Raw genomic sequence first — 25,010 nt, forward strand, 5'->3', positions numbered from 1 at the left:
TGCTCAATCACTGTTGCTGGTGTTCCACTGAAACTGTATGTTTCCAAGCGCTCAAATGGAACATTTGAAGGTCCACATCTTAATGTCTTTTTGAAAAAGGCACACAGGATTGTCTAATGTTTTTAAAACAGTCTTCTGTTTTCTTGAAATATTTGGAAGCATCTGCTTTGGTCTTCTTGGAGGTTGTCTTTTTGTGGGGTGAAAAGGGCTGCTAAAAAATGATAGTACTAGTTTCTACCAGTGTGATAGTTTTCTGTCCCTTGTCCTCCAAGTTTACTTATCCCACCCTATTCTCTTTTGTTCTCCAAGTTTACATAACCTTCCACATCCTTTGTCCTGCAACCACCCAGTATAATATCCTTTGTTTATTCACACCGAGTTTATATTTCCCTGTTTGGTTATTGTAGTGGTAGTTTGTATACTTTTTAAAACAATGTTTATTTTTTTTACCCAGGTTGGATTTTCTTTCCCAATGACCCAATGATTAGTATGTGTAAAGAGAACAACAGGTCTGCATGTGCACATGTTGTATCTTATATAGTGCATGTGATGAACTGCAGACAAGATATGAGGGTCGTAAAAATATGTGTATTACATTGTGTTTCTTAAAGTGTGTGTGTTCTTCAACTAATTATGTTCTGTATTTTTACAGATAGAAGGATATTTATTTTTTAAACATAGATGAATAGCTCCAGCCTCGGTAACACCCAATGGGGTTTTGAATTTCAGAGGCAAGGTTAACCACAGCAATGAATGGGAAGTGTTATAGAAGAAGGTTTATTGGACTATACCCATGGTTATAGGCCTCAATGTGCAAAAATGTACAGTGTTTGTACCCGGAAGAGTCCTTTCTAAGAATTATGTATTATGTATATATACATATATATATCAATGAAAAAACTTTGTTAAAGGGGCGTTATGGTTAACTGTACTAATAAAAACCTTTGAAATTCAATGAAAAACCTTTGTTAAAGGGACGTTATGGTTACAAGTAAAACCAAAAAAAAAAACAGAAATGTGCCAGTTATGGTAAGCTAAGCAACCTTAACTCACGCCATCACTGTGCACTGCTAGGACTAACACCCAGGACATCAAAGATGACATGACAAATTTCATTGATGACATGACTGATGACATCACATATCTGGGCCCCTTGTTTTTGTTCACTGACATATATAGGCCAGGTGGTTTTGTTCAGTGACAGTCAGAATATTAAAATCGAAAAAGGTGCTATATATCTATACGTTAACCTTCTCATATCTTCTTTAAGTACTTTCCTTAGGGTCTGGTCTCAGCTCATGGTGCACATACATGGGGAAATGAGCAGGCCTCAAACACACAATTAATTTTTATACATGAAGATAAACGTTAATGTCATTAACATTTTCTGATGATGCCGTTTCTTTTTTCCTTAGTTTAGTTTCCCTTTATGTGCTTCTGATTTATATGCATTGTGGTTATTCATATGTATTGTTTGTACCAGCACAAGTGTTGTAAGTCTTGAATTGTTAGCTAGTTATTACATGTTTAACATTACTCAAAACCCTGATAAGGTAGCATTCATTATTGTACTATCCAAAAGATTATAAATAGTGCACTTCTATGGTGCATGTTGCAGTCATTGTCTATGTTTATATATCATTAGGTTTCTGTATTAACAACAACACTTCAATACAATGATTTTAGATGAGTACATTCTTTAGTAGATTAAGTAGTTCATGATGGGCCCCTGATCACTCCTGACATCTTGTTACCAACAATATAAACACAACTCCGTATAGGGACTTTTCATCAAAATGTATTTCACATGTGATGTCATCACTGATGTCATCAATAACAGTTGTGATGTTATCTTTGATGTCCTGGGTGTTAGCCTTAGCAGTGCACAGTGATGGCGCGAGTTATGGTTGCTTAGCTTACCATAACTGGTGAATTTCTGGGGGTTTTCGGTTTTACTTGTAACTTAACGTCCCTTTAACAAAGGTTTTTCATTGAATTTCAAAGGTTTTTATTAGTGCAACTTAACCATAACGTCCCTTTAACAAAGTTTTTCGTTGAATTTCCTAGGTTTTTATTAATGCAACTTAACCATAACGTCCCTTTAACAACATTTTTTCATTGAATTTCATGGGTTTTTACCAGTGCATGGAATATTTTCCAACAAATGACTAATATCATACATACCCAATATAGTAATATTTGTGTCCAATTTACAAAGTGTCACCTTAAAACTCTGACATTTCCCACCGTCTAGAATCATGTTTAACACTTCTGTACACTTTTTTCAACTATTACAACTAGTTTTGCATTCGTAGACGTCTACGAACATCTGACTTCATTGCGGACCTTCCGGACAGTGCCACAAGACCATATGTTGGCTCGCGGCATGATGACGTGTCTGAGAACCCGTCCGCACTTCACAATAAGATCAGAGCTTCGCGGGCAGTTCGGAACTGCATTTTCTACTGATCTAGGAACTTTAAACTTCTACATTTCCATTGCACAGTTCCAACACCTACTCCTACTCATTATCCATTAACAATCTAGTACACAGTACATACTTTTAGCAAAATTGCTATTTATCTTAAAATGGCATCAGCTAGAGTCATCCCTCCTCCCCAAGAGCCACCACCACTGCTGTAATAAAGCAGCATGAGAAACACTGCCCCTACCTTAGAGATAACACAAGCGCAACATTTTCCCCTGTCCACCTACCCCTCCATATTAGTGTTTGGGGCCTCTTCCCTCATTTCCCTCCCCAGCTTTCATTCTTAGCTCTCCTGCCAAAAAAAATAAAAATACATCCAAAAACAATAAAACAAATGTTGCTTTAGGAACCACCTTTCACAGTTAAAACATAGAACTAAAAAAAACATATAGCCTCCAGCTACTTTATATTTCTCAGTAAAGAACATATACACAATAAGATTTTCCAACATTTCCATTTGCATTTTGTGTTATGCTAATAGAAATACTGTGGCATTCATCCTCCGTTCCAGGACTGGAATGGTGGACACCGGCCTGGCAGCCCTAGTTAGCAGCCCAAGCAAAGTGAGGGTGTATAACAAGGTCTCTGGACCATTATCCCCCCATTCCAGCCCCTTTAATGGGGGATGAATGAGTTTAGCACCCTAGGTTCCCAAAGCGGGAATCTGGGGTGCTAAAAAAAGGATTTTTCTTCTGTGTAAGAAGGAAAATTCTTTTCCAAGATGGCCACCATGGAAAGGGAAGGGAGGGTTCCATACAGGGCCCCTTTTTGCTTTCCATGGCAGCCTGAAGAATGTAAAAAGAGAACTCTATGACCATATTACCACAAGCACATTTTTCTTCCTTTTCAAATCTAACCCAATTTCGAATTCCAGGTGGACATGGCCAATGTAACCCAATGTTTTGTCCCTCGTGGTCATGGCCAGTAGCCAGATTGTCCGGATCATGACCTTATTCCATGACCCGCACAATCTGGCCACTGCCCATACCCACAGGCTACACCTCATTCACCAAAGGTATATCACTATCTTTTGTACCTACATTATGACACTTGTCAAAAAATAAAACACAGGCACATTTGCGAAACCATGCTTTCAGGTCATTCTCAATGCTCCTTACACAAGTTTCCTGGAAATCCACCCATGTTTTATTTTTTCAAAAGTGTCAAATGTATGCACATACAATCGTCATATAACCTAGCTCCCACTTCACAAAATCCATTCAGACTTTACAAAAACATTTATATCTAGATCTATAATCTTTTTGCAAACCTTTGTGTAGATTTGTCAAATGGCCCCACATTTATAAGCCTTCACAATATTTTGGGACCCACCCTCTAATTCTGCCCCCTCTTGACAAAATCCCACCAAACTTTGTAAACACATTTATATCGACATCTATTATCAGTTTGCCAAATTAAGTGTAGATTCGTCAAATGGCACCTCATTTATAAGCCTTTATATTATTTTGAGACCCCCACTCTAATTTTGCCTCCTCTTGACAGAATCCCACCAAAATCTTAAACACATTTGGGATCAGGTCATGAATATAATTGCAATATTTCATGCAGTTTCAATAAGTGGCACCAAAGTTATAAGCCATTCAAGAACTGCTTTTCACCAACCCTGTAATGCAGAGGTGTCTGCAAACTTCACAGGACTGTTTGCGCACATCCACACCGTTTGCGGACTCTGTAGCAAAAAACACCTTTTTTTTGCTTCTTGCAGCCATATTCCATCCCATCGTCATCACCCCTCACCTCCCCAGAGATTATTTGATAAGTTTGACAAGTGCAATGTTGTGTTTTTTAATATGTTTTTACTGCAATGTCCGGGGACATCGGCCGCTGTCTGCAAATCCAAGATGGCGGCCGTTTCCAAAAATCTGATGAAACTCATGCTTCACTCAAACCAATCAGCGAACACGTCATGTGCCCGTGGACATGATGCAAGCCGATTATCCAATCGGTGTCCTGTGTGCGGAGCGAACAAGGAAGTGTGTCCTCGGAGCTGACATAGGTTCTCACTAATTTTTTTAGACCCACTTTTTGTTCATTTTTTTAAAAGTACTGGACGGCTTTTCACCAAATTTACAAAAACACACTTTCGGGACCAAGCAGCCACGCTTCTGCCATAAATTTGGTAAAAATCCGTCCAGCGGTTTGGGCTGTAGGCGTGACGGAAATATTTTCTCCATTCAGTCTATGGGAAAAAAATAAATTTTGGGACCCCCACTATACCTTTGCCCCACATGGACCAAACCTCACCAAACTTTGCAAATGAATTCAGAGTGGGCCATATACTTTTTTGCAATGTTTGGTGAGGATTCGTCCAGGGAGAGCGAAGTTATAAGACGCCCAAAAAATGCTCTTCATATGGGGTTAGCATAACTACATGGCCACGACCGCAGGCCGAGTAATACGAAAATCAATGTGACCTACCACCCCAAAGTTTCATATTGTAACCGCAGGTAGTCGGGCGCATCATATAAGATTGCCCACAGCTTAGTTGTACATAATATACAATACAATACAATATACATTATATACAAAATGCACTTTTACAATTTTTTACAATTTACATGGTAATAGCGCAGAGAATATTTATACATTATATACAAAATGAATTTATGCAAAATCTTTGCGAACGGCATACCGAGTGGGGTCCGGAGTAGAGGAGGGTAGGTTCTAGGTGAAGAGAGCGAACGCCAAAATCACGCTTAGCCATCAGAACCTTTGAACATTTTTATAAGGATGTGGCGAAATTTTGTGTAGGATGGTTCTAGTCTGAGTAGGGTAGGGAGTGAATTCCATAGTCGGGTAGCCTTGACCTGGAAGCTGTTACCTCCCACTTTGGCCAGTTTGAATCTAGGGGTCAGGAGGCAATTAGTATTTGACTGTCTGGATGGTCTTGTCTCAGATTTAGTAATGATTCTGTCCATAAAATAGCGAGGGGCCGCTTTGTTTACGCATTTATGTGTAAGGGAGGCGACTTTTAAGTTTTATTTTGTCCATTGTCGACAGCCAGTTGTAAGCTCCTCTGGTGTCCGAAATAGGGTCTCTCCTGGCAAATCCGAGCGCGGCTCTAAGGGCATTGTTTTGCAGGAGTTGGATTTTCTTACTGGTTTGCTTGCTCGCCCCAATGTACATGGCATTGCAGTAATCAAGTCTTGATAATATAAGAGCTCTAGCAAGGGTGATACAGCTGTCATTGAAAGGAAGGCTCTGCCAGCTCTGATTAATTTACAGGTATAGGCTGTGGCCGAGGACAATGTATTTACCTGTTTGTTAAACGTTAAGGCAGAATCCAAGTAAAAACCTAATGTTTTTACTTCCTTAGCAGTTGTAATAATGTTATTGTCGACGCTAAAGGCAGTGTAATGTGGGCTTAGTTTCTTTAACGATAGTTGTGTACCCAGGATGATGATCTCTGTCTTGTCATCATTCAGGCATAGTCCATGAGAGGCCATCCATGCCTGGATGATGAGGTAAACCTTATTTACCAAGGCCAAATACTTTTCATAATCACCGGTAATTGGTAGGAGGATCTGCGTATCATCTGCATAGTTGGTGTAGGTGATACCCAGATGATCCAAATCATGTTTGGCTAGGAGAATTTCTTTTTTGTAGAGGGCAGAGATAGCGCACAGATTAGTTTTATTTTCTTCAGAAGGGTGAGCTTTCCATAGTAATTGGCATGATCTTTTTTTAGTACGTAATGTTTTTAGATGGGGTGTGTAGCAAGAGTTGAGGTGTGCCTTAGGTTTGCTTTTTCTGAGTTTAAGTGGCACAATTGTATCCAGGGAGGTGGTCATGGTATTGTTGAAAATTTTGATCAGGGCATCTGGTCCCAGGTTTTCTGGGAGGGCATTGAGTGTGGGTAAGATGAGGGGGAGTAGTTTATTGCAAGTGATGCTTTTTTTGTTGCGAGTAGGGACTGAGGGAGCTAGTAGTGCGGGCGGGGCAATAGTTTTCTCAGTGTTGATGGTGAAGGTTATCAGATGGTGGTCTGACCATAACACAGGTGAATTGGAAGAGATGGTCGCATTACAGTTATGGTCCACTATCCAATCCAGAGTTCTTCTTTTAGAATGTGTAGGGTCCAGTACTTTTTGGGTGAGAGCTTGTTCTGTGAGGATATTTGCCACAGCAGAGGCATGTGCGTATTTTGGGTCATTATATCCTAAGTTAAAGTCTCCTAATAAAATGACTTGGGAAGAGTTTTTTAAATTGTTTGATATGATATTAGATAAGTCATCTTCGAAGGTACCAATGGAATTTGGTGGCCTGTATATTAGGTGGATTGTAAGAGTTTGGGTACAATTTAAGTTAAGTTTGGCTGATAGGTTCTCACACGAATTGGTATCCAGGTGTGGTATAAGTCTGATAGGTAGGTTATCTTTTACAATGAGTGCAATTCCTCCACCTCGTGCCTCAGTTCTGTCTGATCTAAGGATAGTGTAGCCTCTAAGGATAGCTAGTGATAGTGCTGGGCCTGCCGCGGCGTGCAACCAGGATTCAGTGACTGCTAATAGGTCTAGTTGTTCTAACTATATGATCTCCGATATCTCGATGGCATGTGCTACAAGGGATCTGGCATTTATTAAAGCTCCTTTAAGAGTATGGAAAGGTAGGCCGGCTGGTGCGGTGGTCTGTGTTATTTGTGGTTGGTTACCTTTGGCTTTACTAATATTGGTGACAGGTGAAATGCGGGATCTGTTGTTACTAGGTGCTAGTGTTCTGGCAAGCGGTACCAGTACCGTAGTGGGACCAATTTCTTTGGTGTTGTAAAATAGTTCTTCTGTAACTATGTAGGATGCAATTTAACACCATGATGCAGTTGTTATATTTGAAACACATTACTTTGCAGCTGTGCTTATTGGGTATAGGCAGGATGGGAGGAGTTGGGTGTAGGGGGCTGGAACAGAGGAGGTGTGACACAGGTGTGCTTTTCTAGAGCAGACACCTGTGCACAGATTATATGCCATGTGTTTGTACATTTTAATGGAAATTAACCTTCCTATATGGTTCCTACACATTGTTGTAATGGAACTGGATGAGGTGCTGAATCAAATCAGAGGTTGCAAAAGTTTGGGATGCTTTATTGGAAGCTTCTATCTGCAACAGCTTACAACAGAAACACACTGAACCTCTTTAATATCCTTTTTACTCAATTACTATTTGACACAGAAATACTGCCAGCTGGCAGTGACAGTTTTCTGGGCACACTGATTCTTCCATGCACTTAGGGCGAATATTAAGCATACCGATGCACATCTTCATAACTTTCTTTCATTGCTTTTTGCGAGCACGTGATTCACAAATTCTCCAAGAAATTGAAACTGTCCAATGCAACTTAAACATCTCACTGGTGTTTATTTTGTTTATATGTTGAAGTATGACAGAACAAATACCTAATGTTTATTTTTCACTAAACGGGTGTTTCTTAAAATGGGTGATGGACAAAGTCTGACAAAGTCTGAAACAATTAATAAAAATTAACATTTTTTGTTGGGTTTTCTTTGATGAACAATTTGCCAAATGATTTGCTCTTGGATGTTGCTGCCTTTGATGTTGCTAGCTTGCCCAAAATAGGATTAATATATACTATGATGGCCCTTTTCCTTTCTGTTGTGATTGTACTGTTGGTATTAAGCAGTAGGCACATGGCTTTTGGGGCCCATTTTGTCAGAACGGTAGGGTCTATGTTCCCCCTTTTCTCTTTTACTTTATCAGCAAGGTGGGGTATCTTTGACATTGGCCCAAAACATCCATTCCAAGATGAATCAAGCCATTTCTTGTTGTGTTTAGTATACTTGCCCATGCAGGTGAGCATGCTTTTGTCTTTTTTGTAGGTGTTTCAGCAATTCCTTTGGGCAGATGTGGTCTGGAACACTAATTCCGTAGTTTGTTAATGACTTTTTTGGCCAGTGGTGTTCTCAATCTTGTCATCAGGTATGCAGATATTTCTGTTGGTGGCTCACATTCAGATGACCAGGGCTGAATTAGAGTGTCTGGGTGTAAGTCATCTACATTCTCCTTCTGATTTTACTCAGTCTTTCTTTTCGTGAGAACTCTTGTGTCTTTATCTTGACAGGAAGATGACAGCGTTTCCGCCTCCTCTAAACTGTAATGTTCTTGCCAGCTGTCATTTTTATCGACCGCGCTAGGTGAGCATATGTTCTATCATGCACTTTCTTTTATCCTTGATCTAAGCGTTCTCCTTTTGACATTTTTCTCCTTCTGTAGTCTTCTCGGGGGTGTGTTGCCATCATGTGCCCTGTGGGCTTTCTTTCTTTCACCCTTTTTTTCTTCAATGCTCACCTGTACTTATGATCCTGTTCATGCCTATGGAAAACATTAACCAGTTCATCATGAGGAATAGATGCTTTGAAGTATGTCTCAAACTAGCACCAAACACCTTCTGGATGGTCTGCACCACACTGGGCTTCAGCCTTTTTTGGCTTAAATGTGGTTTTACCTGTTCACTGTAGATGTGAGCGGTGGTTGTGCGGAATCAATCTCCACCCATTAAAGGTGTTGCCAGCAACAGCCAGAGTCTTAAAACACTGTTAGCCCTGGATCACTCCATTTGATGAGTCATCAGAAATGCTAGAGAGTTTCAGAGAGGAGGCTTCATTTTCCAATTTTACCGACTCTGAATTTCTAAGTAACGAGAGTCATGTGTGACCTATGCCACCAATGGTAGCTATGGGAGGTGCTGCAACTAAGGATTGGGACATGTTAATAGCAGAATACCAGATTAATTGTCATCCCTAGTTTTCGTTTTTTTTTAAGTGGCAATTTTTTCCAACCTTCTTTAGAAAAACAGAAAGATTATGTGTATGTAGAATAAACACTTATGGCATTAGACATAATATTATTCATAAGTTTTCTTATAAAAACATTGTATTTCTTAATAACAATGTAGGCTATGATAGTAGAAGTCACATTGTGCACATGGTGACTGTTGCTGATGTAAACATCTGTGGATCTTTTGGATAAGCAGATAGTAAGTGTCAATAAATATGTACAGTTTTGTTTGCAGTTGAAACTCTGAGTGTGTTTGTTGCACTATTTAGAGCTTTCTCTATGATAAACTATTGTTTACCCTCTTACAGATTTATATTTGCAAATTTAAGAAGATCTATATTTTAAATCTTTCTTTTTTCTATGCATATTACTTTTCAATAAAAAGAAGAACATGTAATGGAATCAATTTACACATGGGTTTGGGGAATTAGTGTCTTCTCAGTCTAAGTGTGTAATATATTACACATTTGTGTTGCAGAAAACTATTATTTAACAATAAGCCCTGAGCCGAGTGGGGCATTATCATGAAACACAATCCCAATCACCAACTGTACAGAATCAAATCATGAACTTGTCTTCAAAATTAGATGAATTTAGCAATGACTTTAAAAACTTGAAATGTATGTTAAACATCATGTCATTAAAAATCTTGATTATTGCTGCCCTACTTGTACCTGTACCCCTTAACCCCAGCATTCACCCTAATCATTACCAGAAGATTCTCCTAATAAACGCTTTGATGACATTTCTATCCCCAATTGCCCCAATAATGAAAATATTCAACCTCCCAATTCCCCTATTTATATTTCCTATTCAGATTCACCATCCCTTTTTTGACATAAATAATTATAAATGTATCTGTGTATATTAGTCCCACACATTATTTGTTTTGTAGATATATAATGTAAATAAAAAATGTAATGTTCCAAAGTTTGTACAAATGTTATCTTTTAAAAAATTCCAATTTGATGCCTGTGGACTATAATAATGTCCATGTCGACATATTTGCATACCAATGATGCAGTATTGATGCGTCAGTATACACGAACATACCGCCTAGTCCGGAAAGAGATCTACATACTTTTAATATGTCCGCGAACATCATTGTCTGGATGCGGACACAACACCATGTTCATGCTAGGTCATAGGTCACGCGGTATTCACTGTAGATGTAAAAATCTACTTTCTTTACTCTCTTTTAAAAACAATATATTTTCCCCATTATCGAGGGTACAATAAAAATGCACTACAGTTAGCCACAGTTATCTGCAGCTATACGATACCCAAGGTTATGAGGAAAAATGGTGAATACAATGCGTTTGTGCTCTCCTAGGCACTCACAAAGCACTCCTCTCATCTGTGCCAACTCCCCCCAGTCCCATCAAGTCCTCCTCAACTCCCCAGCTCTGTCCCACCACCACCAACACCATGCGCAGAATGAATGTGCACCTTTCATACAACTGTGCACTGAGTGTATGAGTTTTACAGTTCATAAAATATGCAATTAACGGTACATTACTAAACATCTCCTAAAAACTTACATCAAAGGGAAGTCTCATTTGTCATTGATGTCAGTTTTAAGGTGATTGAATAAATGTACACTTTTCATACGAACTGTACACACAGCGTATGGGTTTTACAGTTCACACATCACACAATTAACTTCTCTGAAAAACTCACATCAAAAGTAATTCACAGCTGGATTTGATATCAGTTTTAAGGTGATAGAATACTTTTACACTTTTCACGTGAACCACAGCAAGAAGATTAGGAGTTTCACAGTTTGTACACTAAGCAGTTTACATCTGAAAATGCATCAAAGTCGGGGTTGCTTTCACACACGCCCCTTCTACAAATAACATGTGGACATAAAACACATGCTCTCACATGCACCTAGAACACATGCACCTATGACATATTTTGCTACAACACATGAAACTGCTGTATTGCCCAACTAATGTTTCTCTTGCCAATGTATGGAAAGAAGCAGTCTTGGGTAATCATTACGTAAAGCCCACAGATGTTCTCTGATTCTTGTACGCAACTCCCGGATGGGGCTACCAATGTAAATAAGTCCACACACACAAATTATGGCATTTACTATAAACTTAGACTACCAATTGATGACATCCATGATCTCAAAGGGTTATTTCACATTGATGTGTATAATTTTCATTTCGAACCTAGTTTGACACATGCTACATGTACCACACTTTAAACAAAATGTCACATGCCTATTTAACCATGTTTTCTGTGTTCTTATTGGGTTCAGATAGGATGGGCTGACGAGGGCCTGATTGTTGGTGCTCTGGTATATACAAAAGAAAAGGTGGTCCCTTGCAAATATATTCGCAAAGAGTGTGATCTAAATTTAGAATGTGCCATTGTTGCTTAAACACCTTACTTCATTTTTGTTTTTATTTTTGTCTTTAGTCTTAGGTTTAAGCAATTCACTCATGGTGGTTTCCATCCCTTGGGGGTAATTCATGGATTATTTGCACCAAAAAAGTGGGATTTGTGCGCCATTCTGCCTTTAAATCCACATTTGTTTGCGGCAGAAAGGCGCACAGATCCCGTTTTTTTTAAACGCAAATAATCCATGAATTACCCCCCTTGTTTCCTTGCTATTTCAATTTTTTTCTCTGTATCCCCTCTGTAGAAATTGTGTTTTTAATAGACCACATTATTTCTGAAACTTAAACAAATACCTGCAATTCCTTCTGGCCCTAATATATTCCCCTGACATTATTTTGGTCTCTTCTGTGTGCAAATGGACATCTAGAAAATCGATTTCCATCTGATATGTTGTATAAAATTCATGCACTGGACTTTCATTTCCCTGCCAAATCATAAACACATTATCTATGTAAAGCACCCACAATTTGATGTGTGATGACCCATGTTTTCTCCATGGACATATTGATTTTTGAATAGACCCATGAATAAATGTGCTAATGGGGCACATTTCTGGTTTGTTTATACAGTACATCGTTAAACAAAATCTCATTAATATTCAGGGTAAAATGTACCTTTTAACATTACCCATTGTATCAAATAAGAGGCAGACCTATTGGCATAAATGTATTCTATGGTCCTATGAGCTAGATTGTGCTGAATTGACGTATATAATGATTTCAAGTCTAATGTAACAAAACAAAATTCATCACTCCATTCAAAATGTTCTAGTTGTTGTAGAAGGTGCACCATATCACTTAAATATTATGGTATTTTCACAACCTCACTAATTAGAATAGCATCGATTTATTTTGAAAATCTCTCTGTCAACCACCCTATCCCACTCAAAATGGGTGTTCGCTCATAAGATTTGTGCACCTTTGGTAGAAAAAAAATACAGGTCATTTTGGATATTAAACTATGAAAAACTGATTTTCATCCTTGGTAACCAATCTGGTTCTGACCAGTTTGCCAGCTTCTGTGTTGATTGCTTTTGTGGGGTTTCTTATTAGTATTTCATAACACCCTGGTTGGTTCAAATGTTCCTCTCCCATTCAGATATAATCTAAACAATCAAGTGCAACAATATTCCCCCTTTGTCAGCTTGCTTGATTACAATGTCCTGATCTTTGCTCACTGCTTTTAATGCTTGTCTTTGCACTAATTCCAAATGACCATATGCTCTGTTTTTCCTTTGTTTCTCTATAATGGTGTGGACATGATGTGTCACAGCTTAATTAAAGATATCTATCACATTCAGAATGCCTTAAACTGCTATAAATCTTGACTTATCTTTCATCCCAAACTCTGTCAAATGTTTAGGATTTATTTTAAGATCCTTTAATAGGGCTAGCTCATCAATAGTACCCTGTTCTTCCGAGAGATAATACCAATTTGGTGTTGCTAATGTCACTCTCAGTGAGTTTACTATCTGGACCCACCTCATTGGTGATGTGTCTGGTTATGAAAAAACGTTTTCAACTTTAATTTTTGTGTAGATTTGAGTCTCTATCCGGTTATTATTGTTTCTAGGAGCAAAAGACACCCCCTTGTTCAAAATGGCTATTTTGGTTCTGTTAATGCCCTTTTGGACAAGTTCAGCATTATATTGGTTAATGTCTGCACCTCGAAACACATTGTGTATAGGCACATTATAAATACCCAATAAATAAATAAAATAAATGTTGTGTTTCTGGGACAGACACATGGCTACTCTTCTCTATGTCCGCTTCCTCCTCCTCTTCTCCTCTCCTTGTTCTTGTATGGTTTAAGTACCTTCTACTGGTGGCTCTAAAAATCACACTCTTTTGGATTGTACCTTGAAGTTTCCCTTCCGGATTCTTCTCAGTTTCTCTAAAAAACATTCTTATTCTTATTTTTTGCCACTGTGCTCCCTGTGGTGGTCTCAGATTTGCTATCAGCATCTGAGCTACCTGGTTATGTTTGTGGAGTATTTTCTTTTGAAAGGGCTTGTGCATTATCGTCATACTTTGGCTGAAAAGTGTAAACCCTATCTTATTGATATTCCTGATCATCCAGAAAAAATGTACGGGACTTCCTCAACTTCACCTTGTCTTGATGGAGTTTTAATATGTCATGCATTGTTTTGTAATTTTTATCTATATTTGTCTCCAAAGCATTCTTTTTCTTTGCTTTCATTTTGAGTCCCTCAATTTCTATGTTCCCTTGTGGCATGTTCTACAAGGCGCTCCATCATGTCTGTAGATCATTGGTTTAAGTTTGTTTCCCATTTATTAGCCAAGCTGGAGTCCACAGGGCTACTAAACCGAGTGAGAATTAAGATTCATAGTCCCCTTGGTATTTTATCTTGCTCCAAGTATTGTTTAAAAGTCATACATTCCCAAAATGTATTAGCTTCTTTTTTAGACATTCTTTCCAGCTTGACGCATTTTGGTCTAAGAGTTTCTCTTGGACTATTCAAAATTCTGAATGCACTCTGAGGTCCAAAGGCGTGTAGCTCTTGAAATAAATAAATAAATAAGTGCTATCTTTGGGCGTACACAGTGCTCTTATGTCTTCATCCCTGATTCAGGTCAACTTTGCAACATTGGCGCCATCCAGCATTATATCACCAGTAAACTCTAAACTCATGTGGGTTTTCTTTGTAACAGTAGCGCCCCTTAGTGTTACAATACTGTTAATTTATGGAAATTGCCACGCTGCAACGTGACATCACGCATGAAATACAAAGCGTAATTTTTCAAAATGGCATCACATATAGATATGCAGGACACTGTGAACAATCATCAGGCTTGGGACAGATCCTTTTCAACCTGAATTTGGTAAGTGTAGAATGCAAAATAACTGTATTGGACAGAAAATTGGACAGACATTGATGGGATGATACTAGAGCATATAGGATGCATGTGTATCCAACCCATGTGGGTCCCATAATAAGTCAAACACCTTTATTTCTTTTTCCTTGGAAGGGTTCACTGGATTTGACGAGTCTTTCATAGATTTTAATGACCACAAGCAAGTCAAATCACAACAGTATGTGGAAATAAAAAATGACTTAACCTATGTTGGAACAAATATATAAAATGGTTATTCAGGGACATTAGTTGGCAGCGCATCCTTGAAGTAACAGCTCTTATCTATTATTACATGGCCTGTGGTAGCGGCCATGTAGTTATAGATAAGTTGCTAAACCCATAGTAAGAGCACTTTTTGAGCGGCTTGTAACTTCACTCCTCCTTGATGAATCCTCACCAAAATTTGCAATAAAAGTATATGGGCCACTCTGAAGTTTGGTGAGGTTTGGTCCAGGGGGGGGAGTTATAGGAGGGGTGCCAACATTTCTTTGTTTCCATTTGACTGAATGGAGAAAAAATTTTGGTCGCGCCTACCGCCCAAACCGCTGGATGGTTTTTCACCAAATTTGCCGTTGGAGCAGTGGCTTGGTCCCGAAAGCGTGCTTTTGTAAATTAGGTGGGTATCCGTCCATTAGTTTTTTTTTTAATACAACCAAAAAGTAGTTCTAAAAAATGAGTCTGCTCCATGGACACACTTCCCTGTTTGCTCCGCGGACAGGACACCGATTGGCCAATTGGCTTACGTCATGTCCGTGGACATGCGATGTGCTCACTGACTGGTTGGAGTGAAGCGTGAGGTGCGTCACATTTTCTCGATGCGCCCACCATCTTGGATTCGCGGACAGCGGCCACTGTCCGCGGACATCGCGGTAAAAACATATAAAAAAACACAACTTTGTACTTATCAAACTTATCAAATAATCTCAGGGGAGGTGAGGGGAGATGAGGATGGGATGGGATATGGTTGCAAGAGGAAAAAAACAGGCCTTTTTTGCCACGAAAGTCCGTGAACCGTTCGGATGTTCACAGACAGTCCTGTGAAGTTCACGGACACCTCTGCAGTACAGTGTTGGTGAAAAGCAGTTATTGGATGGCTTTGGCGCCACTTAATTAAACTGCATGACATTTTGCACTTATATTCGTGACCTGATTCCGAATGAATCTGCAAAGTTTGGTGGGATTCTGTCAAGAGAGGGCAAAATTAGACAGGGGGTCCAAAATAATATAAAGGCTTATAAATGAGGTGCCATTTCACAAATCTAAACTTAAGTTGGGGAACTGATAATAGATCTAGGTATAAATTACCACTGCCTCTAATTCTAGGTTTTTAGTAGCGCAACTTAACCATAACGTCCCTTTAACAACGTTTTTTACTGAATTTCATAGGTTTTTAGTAGCGCAACTTAACCATAACCTCCCTTTATCAACGTTTTTTTTACTGAATATACATTTTCATAGAGTGAATTTGATATATGTTTACTAGGATTCCCTTTAGATACATGTAACATAGAACATGCTGAACCCCCTGTTAGTGATTTTGATGTCCGCGGACTGTGCGATATGTCCGCGAACGGACACGGACAACATCTACACTACCCAAAACTCAGGGGGTATCTTGTATTGTTCTATCATGCCATATAAACAATGCACAAGTTCAAAAAGCAGCACATAAACACATTATATGTAATAATAAATAAGAAGTGGAACCTATATATCTAACACATCAACCATCCATTTAAATACCATATGTAGTAAAATGGAATATACCAAAACAAAACAGATATGCCTCCAACATAATTACCTCACAAAAACTGCAGAGCTAGAAGCAACAGTAGACCTACACCACAGTACGAATACAACTTAGCAGAAACTTGTAAGTAAACTTCATTTTTCTTATATATTTCTAAACTTTTTGTATTAGGTACACTACAATTAATATATTTTCGTTTTTCACACAGAAATGTGCAGTACTTTGGAATGGCTTGAGGAATATTTTCCACATGAGGAAATGTCTGAAGACAGTTATAATAATGGTAGACACTTCTCTATATGAGCAAATTAATAATAATTACTTTATGTGTACTTAACATATATATAGTTATTTTTAACAGACCATACAAACATTCAAAATAATACACCAAAAGACACATTGGAAAAGATTCTGCAATGCATGGAACAGAAAATGGACATGCTCAAGGAAAATTTCAATGATTTGAAACAGTTTGTGGAGGACCACATACAAGTAAAAATGAAATACCATTTTCCCACATGTACCTGTTCCCCCTCTCCATGTCCCGGTCAACTATTCCCAAACCCTCAACACCAAGAAAAATGTTTTGATGAGACTTCCATCCCTTCATCCCCTCCCATCCATACTCTCCAATCCCCTCATTCTCCTGTATTTGTATCAGTTTCTGCTTCCCCCTCTCGTTCATAAATTGTATATGTGTATATAATAAAAAAATATTATGTTTCTTTTAATGAAATTCTTTGTGTCTCATTTTTTTTTTTAAAGCAGTTAAAATGTCTGCGGACAGCGCGCCTGTCCGGGCTGTCCGTAATTAACAAAATGGGGATGTCCAAAGGACACTATACCTGTCTGTACCATTCGCAGCAAAGATGGAACTGTTCTTAGAACACACCCGGTGTACGGGATGTCCGTAAATTAACAACATGGGGGTGTCCTAAGTACACTATACCTGTCCGTACCGTTTGCAAACAATATCGAACTATTCTTAGAACACACCCGGTGTCTGGGATGTCCATAACTGAACAAAATGGAGGAATCCTAAGGACACTATACCGGTCCGTACCGTCCGCAGCCAAGTTGAAACTGTCCTAAGAACACGCATGGTATCCGGGATGTCCGTAGTCAAACAAAATGGAGGTATCCTAAGGACACTATGCCTGTCCGTACAGTCTGCAGAACATCTACGCACATGCGCACCACACCCGTAAATCCTGCGAACATCGAGCCTGTCCGTAACTGTCCGTCTCACTTGTGTCACATTTTAATTTGTTTGAGGACCCGAACACTGTCCGTAGAACACCCGTGCGCATGCGCACGTCTGTTCCCGTGCATTTGGTGTCCTGCGGACACCCGTTCCGTTCACGGAGTGTTCCCGATATCATCATGTGACCGCACCCATGCTGAGCATGTCCTAACTTGCAGATACTGTCCGGTTCCCCAACATTTGAAAAGAAATTTTTCAGACAATCCAAATTATTTTACAGTAAAAATTCACCATTGCACATGTCTCAGACAATGACCCTGGTTTACCACATACTTTTTGGAATTTTTTGGGTGTTCGATCTGTTCGTGAAGCGCACCCCTCCACGCCTATAAAAGGCCACACCACAGAGCTGATCTTTATTGTACTTCTGGCTATTGCAAATTGACTTTTGCTGCCATTATCTCATCAACCCTGATGGCATCGATGGCTTCTGTTGCTACATCTGCCTCAGTATCACCCCCAAACCCTCCACCACCACCACCTCCCCAAGGGCCTGCAGAGGTGAACAAGGATGACAAGGATTAAGAGAATGAGGTTGAGGAACTCCCTACTATCAGCATTCGCCGGGAGTCTTGGTTGTGGCGGTTGTTTACCATTCATGGGAACGTAACAAAAGCATGTGAGAACAAGGTCGCCTGCAAACAGTGCAAAATGGTGTTGAGTCGTGGGCGACGTGGTTCATACAGCTTTGGTACAAAAACCATGAAGCGACACCTAACGTCGTTCCACAGTGGGGACATTAGCAAGGTTGTACCTTGTGATAAACGTAGTAGGTTGAGTTCCTCTACAGCATCCTCTGTTTCTGTTCCTCTCACCACAAGAGACACTCCTCTGGGAGAGCGCATCCCTCCAGCTGATCACAGGCCATTCACGATGCTGTTAACCCTTACCTTTCGAGGGTCACAATATTGTGTATGTACTGCAACGCACTACTCTGCAGGGGGGAGAGTCTTCAAAGTGCTTTCGAGACTTCGGTCACAGAGCACCAGAAGACCTGCTACCTACCTTAGTAAGGCCCATCCTACATCTTCCTCTCTCCACTTGCCCTTTCTTATCCCCGTGGTTGGCGTCCCTTCCTAACCTTCCTTTCCCCTCCTCTCCTAATGTGTTGTGTGTAAAAAACCCAAAAAAATATAAAACAACAAAAATCCCCCAAAAAGGCTCTTTTCAGAGCCGCCTTTCACAGTTTAAAAATAAAAGTGGCAAATAAACAGTGCAGGGCCCTGTGCATTTTTTGGAAGTCCGCGGACAGTCCTAGGGCATATAAAGTTTTAGGGTGCTGCCCTAGAAAAACGAATGCACTTTTCTCTGGGAGGAAGTGGTGCCTCTGAAAAGAGCCTTTTGGTGGTGTTTTTGTGTGTTTGAAAAACTTGAAATCGTCAACAGCAAAATAGATGACTGTAATTCCAAAAAAGGTTGCAATGCATTTTGTACATTTCTCAGAAAAATCTGATTGCCAGCATAGGTAAGATGGACTCCATCTCTACAAAAAATGTATGTGCTACGAAACATAATATTTTCATTGTGAAAAGAGGACATGCCAAAATCTCTTAAAAGGCACAAACAGCCTTATTGACATTGATCCTCGCTTTCTCCATTTGTGGACCAAATGAAGAACGCAGCCACATTTGTCTTTGTGCAATACGAGAAAAAATTACTTGGGAATTCGGAAACATGTCCATGACCTTCCCAAGTCCTTCTTTCATTGCAAATTGCAAAGAAACTCCTGACACATGTCCTAAACTGTTCCCTCCAAAATAATCTTTTTTCGGAAACACACAGCCATCGCTATCTGTTCTACTCTCTGGAAAAAGACGTTCTGACAAAATCTCTCCTTACACAACACACCCAGTACACTTTACTGACCAATCCCTAGCTCCGCTCATTCTCATTTGCATGCCTCTCCACCCCAGAATCCCCGTATGGAATACGCGATGGCCGCGGACTACCGCCATGTCCGCGGACATATCGAAAATCTCAGCATGGTGAAGGTAAATTTAAATAATGTGCACCATTTCCCCTTTGCGGTTGGCTCTGAAAAGAGCCGTTTTTTTGTATTATTTTTAGACAGGTGTCTGACTGACAGACACCTGTTATTTTGTATTTTTTGTTTTTTTTATTCTTACTTTACTACTAAAATCTTCACATTACCTTCTCGAAAGCAACCGTTACATTCCAAACCAGCATGGCATTTCCCAAAAAAGATAAGGAAATGCCATCTTCTTCTCAAATCAATATTCTCATTATTACAGAAAAAACATACCAGCTCTAAGCATGAAAGCAGACATGCCTCGGGTTGACTGCACACCTAGCAATGTTTTGCTCAGGACAAAAAACAGAACTATTGTCCCATATTGCCCTAGGTAATAATCCAGAAAAAAATACTTTTGCATTTGGAAGGACGTTCTTACTGCTTGAACCAACTGTTCCAAATCTGCCAACAAAGTAGGGGCACTGACGTAGCCCAAATGGAAAGCACCATAGTGCAAAACTACCAGATGGGGACTGTTCATCCTGTCCATATCTTTTTTTTTTTTAAAAAAATTTTTTCATTTAGTTTATACAAACTTTTTGAAAAAACAAAATTATACACACAATTCCTCCCCTATCTATCTATGGGGTGCTTCAAAAATGAGTCATTGCGGTGCATTATTTCATAACAGAGTGTATCGTTCCATGCCTTCTTGCTTCTCTCCGACTTGGTTGATCCCACTTTTCATTAACTCTGTTCACTACAGAGGATTCTTTGCTCCATTACCAATCCTTTATCTGGTTTTGCTTCATCTCATCACCTCATCACAACATTTTTGAAGCACCCATTACTTTTTAGATTCTTTCTTCAAGTTAGATCTCTTTTAGCAAACTTTCGAGTACTTCTAAGAAATGTGTCAACCCGAAAATGTCCTTTTCACATGGGTTATGAAATTTTCGCCATAGATCCTCTCCGCTTAAGGTGGCGTATTTCCGCACTAGATGTCCCAAATGTACAGATCTCCGGTCTTTCAGAGCCTCACAGTACAGTGTAAGATGTTTAAGGGTTTCTTGGTGTTTATTACAGAGACGACACCTGAGTAATGCTTTCGAATTCCGCGTTCTTATTGCTTGGCTTACTCTGGTGTTTATTAAGTTCATACGAAATTTCATATAGATTGCTCGATGTCTTGCATTAGCAGATCTCATCAAGTATTGAGGCAATTTCTTTCGATCTTTTGCCTCAATAGCTGCATCTTCCATAAGTTTGTGGCGATTCCATATCTTCACAAACTTGTAGAATTTGCTCTACATTGCAATCAGGCACAGCGATCAACACCACCACCACTCCTTTAACATCAAAATTGTTTGCCACATGCCTACATTCAGCATACTTCTGTAAAGCAAGCATAAAGACATCTCCGAGCACCAACACCCTGACTTTCTTCACCTCTGCCATCTTCACTACACACATAGGCCGATTCATGGAATTAATGTGCGCCGAAAATTCTGGTGCAGAGGTGCCAAAACGTGCGATTCGCAGTGAAAGTGGGAAAATCGCAGTGCAACTGCGAAAATCGCAGGGAAACCAGCGCACATCGATTCATGGAAGTCCGTGCGCGAGAAAAATATTGGATGTGAGCTGAAAAAGTGCGCGGCGCACGCCGGCGCACAGATCATCCAACGGCGTGCGCCACGGCCGCTGCGAAATCGCACATAGCGCAGCGCACATTACAAAAGTAGGCGGAACACAGGGCGGACCACTCGGAATGGGAAACAACGCGTGAAAATATGGGCGTCACAGGGGAAGTACAGGAGGCAAGTGCGCAGAACGCCCACACGCTCGACTACAACTCGTATTCATGGAATCGAATAGGGCAAACCAGCGCACGGTCAAAGACGCGCACAGGCCCAAACAAGTACGCCACAAAAAAGCAGGCGGTAGCGTCCCTATGCCTGAAATAAATGTGCGCCAAAATGTGCGCTAACAAAAAGCACCCATATACAGCTATGATGAATGATCCATACTGTGGCCCTCTAGGACAAATGAGGTGCAAAGGGGTACCGACAAACACGGACACCCGCTGTGTGAAAAATATTGTGTGCGTGTATTACGGGGTTCGCGGGAAGTTCCACACGTGATTGGCCTGGGCACGTGTATTCCGGGGTGCGCGGGAAGTTTCACACGCAATTTCAGCAGCGTACGTGTACTCCGGGTGCGCGGGAAATTACACACGCAAATCCAGCAGCCTACGTGTATTTCGGGGGTGCCGGGGAGCCCCACACGTGAATTGGCCGTGTGGGTCTTCCCAGCTGTTCCCTCTACACCCTCCACTGCCCACGCAGGCAGCCCACACCACAGGGGACTACCCTGCGCCCCTGCACATGTCCCGCAGGCAGCCCATCCACCATGGCCATGCCCCCCAGCCAACCCACATGTCACCTTGCAATACTGCCCACCAACGCATGTCTCCCAGCACCCCACCCCCCAGCAGTGCAGGGCACCCTCCACCAGGCCCCCACTCCTGTCCCCCTGCACCCACACCCCCAAGCACTCAGGGGCACCCTCCACCAGGCCCCCACTCCTGTCCCCCTGCACCCACACCCCCCAGCACTGTAGGGCACCCTCCACCAGGCCCCCACTCCTGTCTCCCTGCACCCTCACCCCCCAGCATCCAGGGCCACCCTCCACCAGGCCCCCACTCATGTCCCCCAGAACCCTCACCCCGCAGCAGTGCAGGGCACCCTCTACCAGGCCCCCACACATGTCTCCAAGCAGCCCCACCCCCCAGCATCCAGGGGCACCCTCCACCAGGCCCCCACTCATGTCCCCCTGCACCCCCACCCACCAGCAGTCAGGGGAACCCTCCACCAGGCCCCCACTTATGTCCCCCAGCACCCGCACCCCCCAGAAGTGCAGGGCACCCTCCACCAGGCCCCCACACATGTCTCCCAGCACCCCACCCCCCAGCATCCAGGGGCACCCTCCACCAGGCCCCCACTCATGTCCCCCTGCACCCCCACCCACCAGCAGTCAGGGGCACCCTCCACCAGGCCCCCACTCATGTCCAACTCATGTCCCCCTGCACCCCCACCCCCCAGCACTGTAGGGCACCCTCCACCAGGCCCCCACTCATGTCTCCCAGCACCCCCACCCCCCAGCATCCAGGGGCACCCTCCACCAGGCCGCCACACATGTCTCCCAGCACCGCCACACCCCAGCAGTGCAGGGCACCCTCCACCATGCCCTCACACATGTCTCCCAGCACCCCCACACTCCAGCAGTGCAGGGCACCCTCAACCAGGCCCCCACTCCTGTCCCCCTGCACCCCCACCCCCAGCAGTCAGGGGCACCCTCTGCCAGGCCCCCACACATGTCTCCCAGCACCCACACCCCCCAGCAGTCAGGGGCACCCTCCACCAGACCCCACTCATGTCCAACTCATGTCCCCCTGCACCCCCACCCCCAGCACTGTAGGGCACCCTCCACCAGGCCCCCACTTCTGTCTCCCTGCACCCCCACCCCCAGCACTGTGGGGCACCCTCCACCAGGCCCCCACTCATGTCTCCAACCCCCCCACCCTCCAGCAGTGCGATTTGCCTGGGTACATGTATTTCAGGGGTGCGCGGGTAGTCTTACACGAGATTTCATCAGGGTACGTGTATTATGGGTCCGCGTGAACTTCCACACGCGATATCAGCAGGGTACGTGTATTAGGGGGTTCGCGGGAAGTTCCACACGCGATTGCCCTGGGTACATATATTTCGGGGTGCGCGGGAAGTTTCACACGTGAATTCGCAGGGTACGTGTATTTCGGTGTGCGCGTGAAGTTCCACACGCGACTGGGCCTGTGAGAGTGGGGTACGTGTATTCCAGGGGTGGGCGGGAATATTTATACGCGACTGGGACTGGGAGAGCGTGTTACGTGTATTCCTGGGGTGGGCGGGAAGATTTACACGGTCGCCTACAACGCGCAAAAAAGAAAAAGGTCCAATCCGGAAACACGTACGCCAGCATGAAGCAGGCGCATGTCCCGCAGCATAAAAGAGTGCGCAAACAACAAACAAGCTCAGATGCCAGGATGAATATACCGTTCCTAGCAGCAGTGGCCGTGGGATACCACAGGAGGAGGAGAAGGATAGTCAGGGCCAGAATCTTCACACCCAGAACCAGCCTATTTGGTATGCCTGATGACCAGGTGTATGGGAGGTATAGGTTTCCACCACACATAATACTCGACCTGGTCAGTGAGTGGGAGGATGACCTCACATCACCCACCCTGTGCTCCCAAGCACTCAGCCCCCTGGAGAAGGTCCTCAATGTACTGCACTTCTTGGCTACCAGATCATTTCAGCGGACAAGGGTCATAGTGGGGTGGGGTGTCACAGGCCACGCAGTCACGGTGCCTACACCAGGTGTTGGCCATCATCACTGCACGCCCATCAGTCCGCAGGCACATATACCTGCCCAGAACACCTGCAGAAAGGCAGGCTGTCAGCCAGGATTTCTACAGGGTGGCACAATTCCCAAAAGTGCTAGGTGCCATTGATTGCACCCATGTGGCTCTACGTCCCCCCAGGGCATCTGAGTATGAGATGCCAAGGGAATCATCACCTCAGTATATGCCAACTATCCAGGGTCCACCCACGACAGCTTCATTTACAGGATGTCAACCCTAAACCGGGACATGGAGGTGATGCATGGCTGCTTGGTGAGTATAAATGCCACAGCACACGCATGCATGACAGATACAGAGTAATGTCAATACCCCACTAATGATCCCCATCACCATCTCCCCAGGGGACAGTGCCAACCCTCTGAGCACCCACATGATGACGCCAATTCAGAACCCCATCACGCCTCCCGAGGTAAGATACAACACAGCCCATATTGCAACACGGGGCTAGTGGAGCGCACATTCAGAGTGCTCAAGTCACTCTTTCGCTCCCTTGACCGTTCTGGCGGGCAGCTGTTATACGCTCCCCCAGTATTGTGCAGGATCATAGTGGCAGCATGTGTCCTGCACAATGTTGCAACACGCCGGGGCCTGGCTGTGTACATGGTGGTGCCCCCACATCCCCAACCATGGGAGGGGAAAGGGCACGGGGTGAGGCAGCCCGTACGCAGCTGGTGGCTAATTACTTCACATAGAAATCACACCCCTGTGGAGTGCACACAGCCCTGGCACATACCATCTGACAATCAATGATGACTCAATCTGACAATTAAGATGAATTAACGGACAGTCACCTGTCAGAACCATAGCAGCCTGAGATTGTTCATCTGGAAGTGTCACAATGTGTGCATCCCTACCTACACAAACACCACCAATGCAGTGTCATGAAAAGACACACTTCCATGCAGCAAAAATGAATACCCACTTGCAAAATACAACATGAGAACAGTGCATGTCACCCAACCCCTCCCCGGCATGG

The sequence above is a fragment of the Ambystoma mexicanum genome, chromosome 5q (genome assembly GCF_040938575.1).
Source record: "Ambystoma mexicanum isolate Mex_15411 chromosome 5q, UKY_AmexF1_1, whole genome shotgun sequence".
Classification (NCBI taxonomy): Eukaryota; Metazoa; Chordata; class Amphibia; order Caudata; family Ambystomatidae; genus Ambystoma; species Ambystoma mexicanum.